Source organism: Bubalus bubalis, chromosome 17 (genome assembly GCF_019923935.1).
Source record: "Bubalus bubalis isolate 160015118507 breed Murrah chromosome 17, NDDB_SH_1, whole genome shotgun sequence".
NCBI classification, from domain to species: Eukaryota; Metazoa; Chordata; class Mammalia; order Artiodactyla; family Bovidae; genus Bubalus; species Bubalus bubalis.
In genome coordinates, this window is record NC_059173.1 from 17875645 (window position 1) to 17882163 (window position 6519).

Genomic DNA, 6519 nt, shown 5'->3' on the forward strand with positions numbered 1-6519 from the left:
GGAGGCAAATGGCCACATATGCATCCTGTGTATTCTGGAGGGCTATAAGTTTAAGATAATCTCAGGGAGGCAATAAACACAATGGAAATAAAGCTAATTAAAGAGCATCCGCTAATCATGGGATCCTGTGTCAGAAAACTTGCATCTGCTGGGGTTGCTAAGTGGCATGAAGGTGGAGAGAACCTGGCTGGCAAGGCCTCACCCTACTGCTGACGCGTCACCGCAGAGTGGAGGGACAGATGGTGGCCCAGACAAGAGACGAATGTAAAAGACAGATTAGACACAGGAAATTGTGTACTCTATATTTTATTTAAAAGTCAGTCACTGGGAAATGGCTGCCCAATGATGCTACCGGTAGCAGAGTTAAGTTCTAATGTGGCATGGTGTTGGCAGGAGACAGGACTCAGGGGGTTAACCGCCTTGGGGTTTTAATCCTGAATTCGTGGCTGCCTGGCTGTGTGGCTTAAATTCAGGTGCTTAACCTCTCCAGACATTATCATCCTCCTCTTGAAAACAGGAGGGATAATAATCTACCTATGGCTGATGGTGTCACTGATCCCAACTCTCCACCTTTCCCTCTATCCATGAACAGTGCCATGTGACTTAGCAGAGTCCACCTCAATGTGGACATGGCATATGCCCCTCATGCTAGAGCTTGGGTCTGGCCACATAACCTGCTTTGGCCAAAAGGATGAGCTGGAAGTGTTGGCATCCAGTTCTGAGCCCACTTCTCAAGATATGTACCTTGCCCTGTTGCCTTTGCCAGGGAAGAAACATGCATGGCCAACTGGTCCTAAGAGGAGGATGTAAGACTCAAGGTAGGGAGGAGCCTGGCTTCCTGGATCACACGTGGAGGACAGCCTCCACCATCTAGGAACACCTGCCAAAGATTGTGCCATGGCTGTGAAACACGTCTCTCATGCTGAGCCACTGTACACGGGGGTCTATTTGCTGCAGCAGCAAGTGCATCCCATGCTACCTCACTGGAAGGCTAGTCCCTGCACCCCTTCCTGAGCCAGCCCTTTGTTTCACCAACCTTGATTTTCCCCCACAGTCACCCAACCTGTACACCATGGGGCTTTGTGCTCTCACCTGGCTGTGACTTTCTGGACCTTAGACTGTGAGCTCCCTGAAATCAGACCTTGGAGTGGGAAAAGATGCTCTAGAGCAATGGGGGGAAGGTGGAAGAAGGGTCTGTGGGTACTGAGGACAGAGTGCATCTGAACCTTGTTTCCTCAAACCACTGCTAGACCCCAGAGATGGAGCAGTTCATGCTGTGTCTAAGCCATGGGGATCCCAGGCAAGGGCTCCTGCATTCAGAGCCCATTCCTTGTATCGCCAGAGTCTTTGTCTATGGTGTGATGGTGGGCAGGGACTGCAAAAGCACCAGTACCTCCATATGCATGGGTACTGGCTGCAAAAATGAGCAATCACTAGCAAAGTAGCTTCTTCTCCCTTGCCCTCAACACATATTTTAGGGGACCTCAGGGGGCATCTTGCTTTAAGAAAACTGACATATGCTCTTGCCAAATAAAATTTGTCTTCAAGAAATAAAGGAAAAACCAAACATGATGCATGGAGATTGGCACTTATCAAATGATCAGCAGTCGTCTTCAACAATCCTTGAGAACCCACTCAGCACCACGTGCATTTGCTATGACCTCAGACCCTGATGGTGGCCCTGCAAGGAAAGGAGGTTCAGGAAAATGAAGAATTCCCAGGCCCACAGGCTCTGATAGTCTTGAATATCAACCTGTTTGGCAAGCTGGTGTTTCTGCAAAACAAAAACTTAAATATCCAAGAGTGGCCCTGCCTAAAGGGATCCCTTTCTAGAACTCCATGTGACAACCTTCTTTCTCCAAGGTAGGGTAGAATGGAGAGGAAGGAACCCCACTTTTCCAAGATATTGTCTTTTCCTCCACCCAGTTATCCCCACCTTGATCTCCTCTACAATCTCCCCTCCTCCCTTCTTCCACAAGGGGTTGGGATGGTCAAATCCACCAAAAACTAGTTCTATTTTTCCATGTCTTTGAGGAAGTCTCAGTTTTGCCCTTAAGACCTTTAAAACTGACTGAATCAGGCCCACTCAGATTATATAGATGACTTAAAGTCAATTGATTATAGACTTCAATCACACTTATAAACTGTCTTCACATCACCCAGATTAATGTCTGAATAATTGGCACTATCATCTAGTCAATAATTTGACACATCAAACCAACCATCACACCTCCTTGGTAAATCCCTGTGGCATCCTCAAGTCGGGTGCTTGTTGATCAGACAATACGGTCAATGTGAACCAGTCATGGCTTTTTCAATTGGATGAACTTAATGAAAAGAATGGATTTGTTGGCTCCCATATCCCAAAAGGGCAGGAGTTTGGTTGGAAACACCCCAGGCTAGGCCCTCAGCACAGCCTAGACTCTCTTTTGCGGCCTTCCATCTGCTTCTATCTGGATGTTGGCTTGATTTTGCTCCTTTTACTCTGTCCACAAGTCTGAAACCATGGCCCCAGTGTTCTGGAAGCATATCTTTATGAGGTCAAGGGAAAAGGCTGACTGGCCAAGCCTAGGTCACAGAGGGTGGGGCCTGTCAACCATAGGGAGCAGGCAGACAGCACATGCAGGGACCCAGCAGGGGGCTGTAAGCAGGGCAGCTGCCAGGTATGCACAGCTCTGTATCTTCCACAATGTGGTACATGAGCTTCCAGATGTCTCTAGAGCATACGTGGAACATTCTACAAACTTCAAATTCCGTGGGCAGGAAGCCCACAAAGAAGCTTGTCCCTCAAGCTTTCTGACTGCTCCAAAGACAAGCTCCACTTAGTTGTTATCATGTCTATAATGCTTCTGTCCCTGAAAAAAATCTCTCAGGCTCAGTTCCTCTGGCAGGCAAGAATTTAATTCATTACTTTACCCTAAATGTATTTACTTATACGTAGTTATTTTCTATTTATGGCAATAGATGCTAGTTTTCCTTTAGAGTAGTGATAGAAAGATTCCTTTTACAAAAACATGCATTTTTTTAATTTAATTTTATTTTTAAACTTTACATAATCATATTAGTTTTGCCAAATATCAAAATGAATCCGCCACAGGTATACATGTGTTCCCCATCCTGAACCCTCCTCCCTCCTCCCTCCCCATACCACCCCTCTGGGTCGTCCCAGTGCACCAGCCCCAAGCATCCAATATCGTGCATCGAACCTGGACTGGCAACTCGTTTCATACATGATATTTTACATGTTTCAATGCCATTCTCCCAAACATGTATTTAAGTAAAAAGTGAGCCAGGCTAGAGAAAAATATTAAGTAAATAATAATAGATGGTGCATGGAGACAGGAAAAATCGTGTCTAAGGATGGGATGGACTTAAGCATTATGTTGGGTGATGGCCTTGGCTTTGATATTAGACACTCAGAATTTAAACCCAGGTCACATTCACTATGTAAATCTGGGCAAGCCACTGGAACTGAGTTTCATTTTCCTTATCTATAAAATGAAGATGGTCATGATAATCATCAAACTTCATAACTCACTTTATCCAACCCCCTTAGGGCCAGGTGTATTTAGGAATTCAGAAATTCTCAAAGGTTTAGAGTACCACATACCTTATATCACCTGCAGAGCTTGGGCAGCGCCACGTGACCCGGCACACTGACACTTCTACAGAAAATGGACGACCATTCACATCAAGCACTGAATTTTGTTTTTTTGTTGTTGTTGTTACTTTAAGTCTACACATTGCACCAATCCTGGGCAGATTTTTCAGCCTAATGAGTTTGCTACAAACTTGAAAATAAACACTTTCATACTCCAGAGGTTTGGAACAAGACTAGTGAGACTAAAAGCACCTTAGTCGAGCCTATGCAGTGCTATGACAAAGCAAGGAGCCACCAGAGCAGGGGAGGGAGGGTTTAGAGAGAGCAAGAATGAAATGTGCACCAATCCCAAGAGAAATTATAAAGAGATTATAAAAGCTTCCCAAGATTTCTCAGAAATCTCCTCCTCCCATGACCTGTCCTTTCCCTTCCTCCTTCTCCTCCACTTCCTCCTCCTCCTCTTCCTCTTCCTCCTCCCTCTTCTTCCTATTCTTCTTGGTCCTCTTCCTCCTATTGCCCTTGCTGGTGCTCAGACTAGGAGTGGACATGTGACTAAGTTATAGCCAATGAGATGTGAGGGGAGATCTGCTGAAATGCTTCTGTAGATGTCTCTGTGCCTAGATGTGATACCTGGTGCAGGGTCAGCCATTTTAGGGTTGTAATGGGAGGTAGTGAAAGTGAAGTCGCTCAGTCGTGTCCGACTCTTTGCGACCCCATGGACTGTAGCCTATCAGGCTCTTCCGTCCATGGGATTTTCCAGGCAATAGTGCTGGAGTGGATTGCCATTGCCTTCTCCAGGGGATCTTCCCGACCCAGGAATCAAACCCGGGTCTCCTGCATTGCAGGCAGACGCTTTACCCTCTGAGCCACCAGGGAAGCTGCAGGTAAAAGCCACACAAAAAAAGCCAGGGTAGAGAATTGATGTCACATAGCCACTGATCACACCAAACTTGGACTTGTCTACCTCTGCACTTCCTATAAAAGATAAAATTTATTATAATGTTAGCCACTTTGAGTTGGAATTATATGTATTGCAGAAGGGCATTAGTTTGGATATTAAAGGAAAGTATAAATCTGGAAGGTGAGAAAATGTGAGGAGTCGCAAGTTATAAGAAGGCCTATAAGCAAGGCTGGATTTTAAAGGCTAATAGTGTAACAGGAGGGAAAGGAGAAGGGCACAACTTTTGAAAGAATGACATAGCCCGAGGACACAACATAAACCAATTAGAATCACATGGGACCAAAATGGCAGTCAAGACTAGACCTTGATCCTCAATCAGCAAGTGAAATGACACACCCAGAGGTGCCATGACAGTTCTGAAGCACTGTTAAAAGACCAAGGAGTGGGCGGTGGCCCAAATCCTGGAAATCTCCACCCCTTCTCAAAAATAGTTGGAATAATCCTCCCACTCATTAGCATATGAAATTATCCAGCCTATAAAAACTAACCACACCACATTTCAAGGCTGCACTTGTCCTCTACAATGACCCCCACTCTGTCTGTAGAGTACGCTAGGTCACTTCAGTCGTGTCCAACTCTGTGCGACCCTAGAGACGGCAGCCCACCAGGCTCCCCTGTCCCTGGGATTCTCCAGGCAAGAACACTGGAGTGGGCTGCCATTTCCTTCTCCAATGCATGAAAGTGAAAAGGGAAAGTGAAGTCGCTCAGTCGTGTCTGACTCCTAGCGACCCCAAGGACTGCAGCCTACCAGGCTCGTGGGATTTTCTAGGCAAGAGTACTGGAGTGGGGTGCCATAGAGTATGCCTCTCTCTAAATCTGAATAAATCCACTTATTACCTATCACTTTGTCTCTCACTGACTTCCTTCTGCAAAGAGACATCAAGAACCTGAGCTTCATTAGGTCCTGAAACCAGGTACCATGGGTTTTGGCTGGGTTTGAGTCCCAGCTATGTGGGTTCAAGTCCCAAAATGGGTTTTGGCTGGTTTTGAGTCCCAGCCACATGGGTTCAAGTCCCAAGCAGGGTTTTGGCTGGGTTCAAATCCCAACCACATGGGTTTGAGTCCCAAACTGGGTTTTGGCTGTGTTCGAGTCCCAGCACATGGGTTCAAGTCCCAGTCTGAGGTAAACGGTTTCAATATCCGATAGATGACACTATGGGAAGGTGGAGGAGGGCAGTGAGAGAGCTGGTGTGGGCTGGACTGTGAGGATGGGTTCATGAAAGAGTTTGGGAAACTTCCTAAACTTCACTAAAAACTTCATGGTTCCATTTTTGTATTCTAAGTGGAGGGCAAATAATTAAACTCAAGTCCAGAGTCCCTTAAATTCCTTCCCAGGATCATAGACGTTCCCTCTACCAGGAAAGAAATCTAGGTTGAGCAGTCAGGAAGATTCTAGGTAGATGAAAAGCCTCAGCAGTGTTCCGGGCTTGTCTGGCCTTCAACGTGTGATTTTGAGAGTTGGAAGCGCGAAGATTATAACTCAGAATGGCACGCGGGTGTGAAGCCGGCTGCCTTGCCAGCTATTTGCCTGTATTTAAAACACATATGGGTGATATTTTTAAATATCTTTGCTGTGTGATTGAAAAACATTGCAGTTGCTACTTCATGGACGTGGGTTTTTATGCAAACCCAGGGATGGAATGATGAGTGTATGTTGTACCTACGTGGGCTTTGCTGGAGAGAAGTAAGGACAGAATGGCACAGCCTGCCTAAATGTCGGGCAGAGAATTGGGGCTGGGCCATTCAACATTTAACTTGGGTGTGGGGGCTGCTGGCAAAGCCCCTTGGTTTTCTTTCTTTTCATCCCTTCCAACTCTCCCTCCAAAGGGTTTAGGTGGGGCTACTCCCCCAGCTCTGGGAATGGGCATGTGACCCAGACTGGCCAATTAGGTCACTCCAACCTCTTTGCCCCAGTGATTGGTTATGTCCTTAGCTCATGTCCTAAGGCAAGTCAGTG

At 46.3% G+C, this 6519-nt stretch overlaps 1 long non-coding RNA gene across 1 annotated transcript; it reads right to left on the reverse strand.

Moving 5' to 3' along the window:
* Window positions 1-1523: 1523 nt before the first annotated feature.
* On the reverse strand, window positions 1524-2865 carry LOC112579845. The gene is made up of 2 exons (XR_003104135.2): window positions 2231-2865; window positions 1524-1681 (listed from the first exon to the last, which is right to left on the reverse strand). It is a non-coding gene; the product is annotated as an uncharacterized LOC112579845 (long non-coding RNA).
* Between the last annotated feature and the right edge of the window lie 3654 nt (window positions 2866-6519).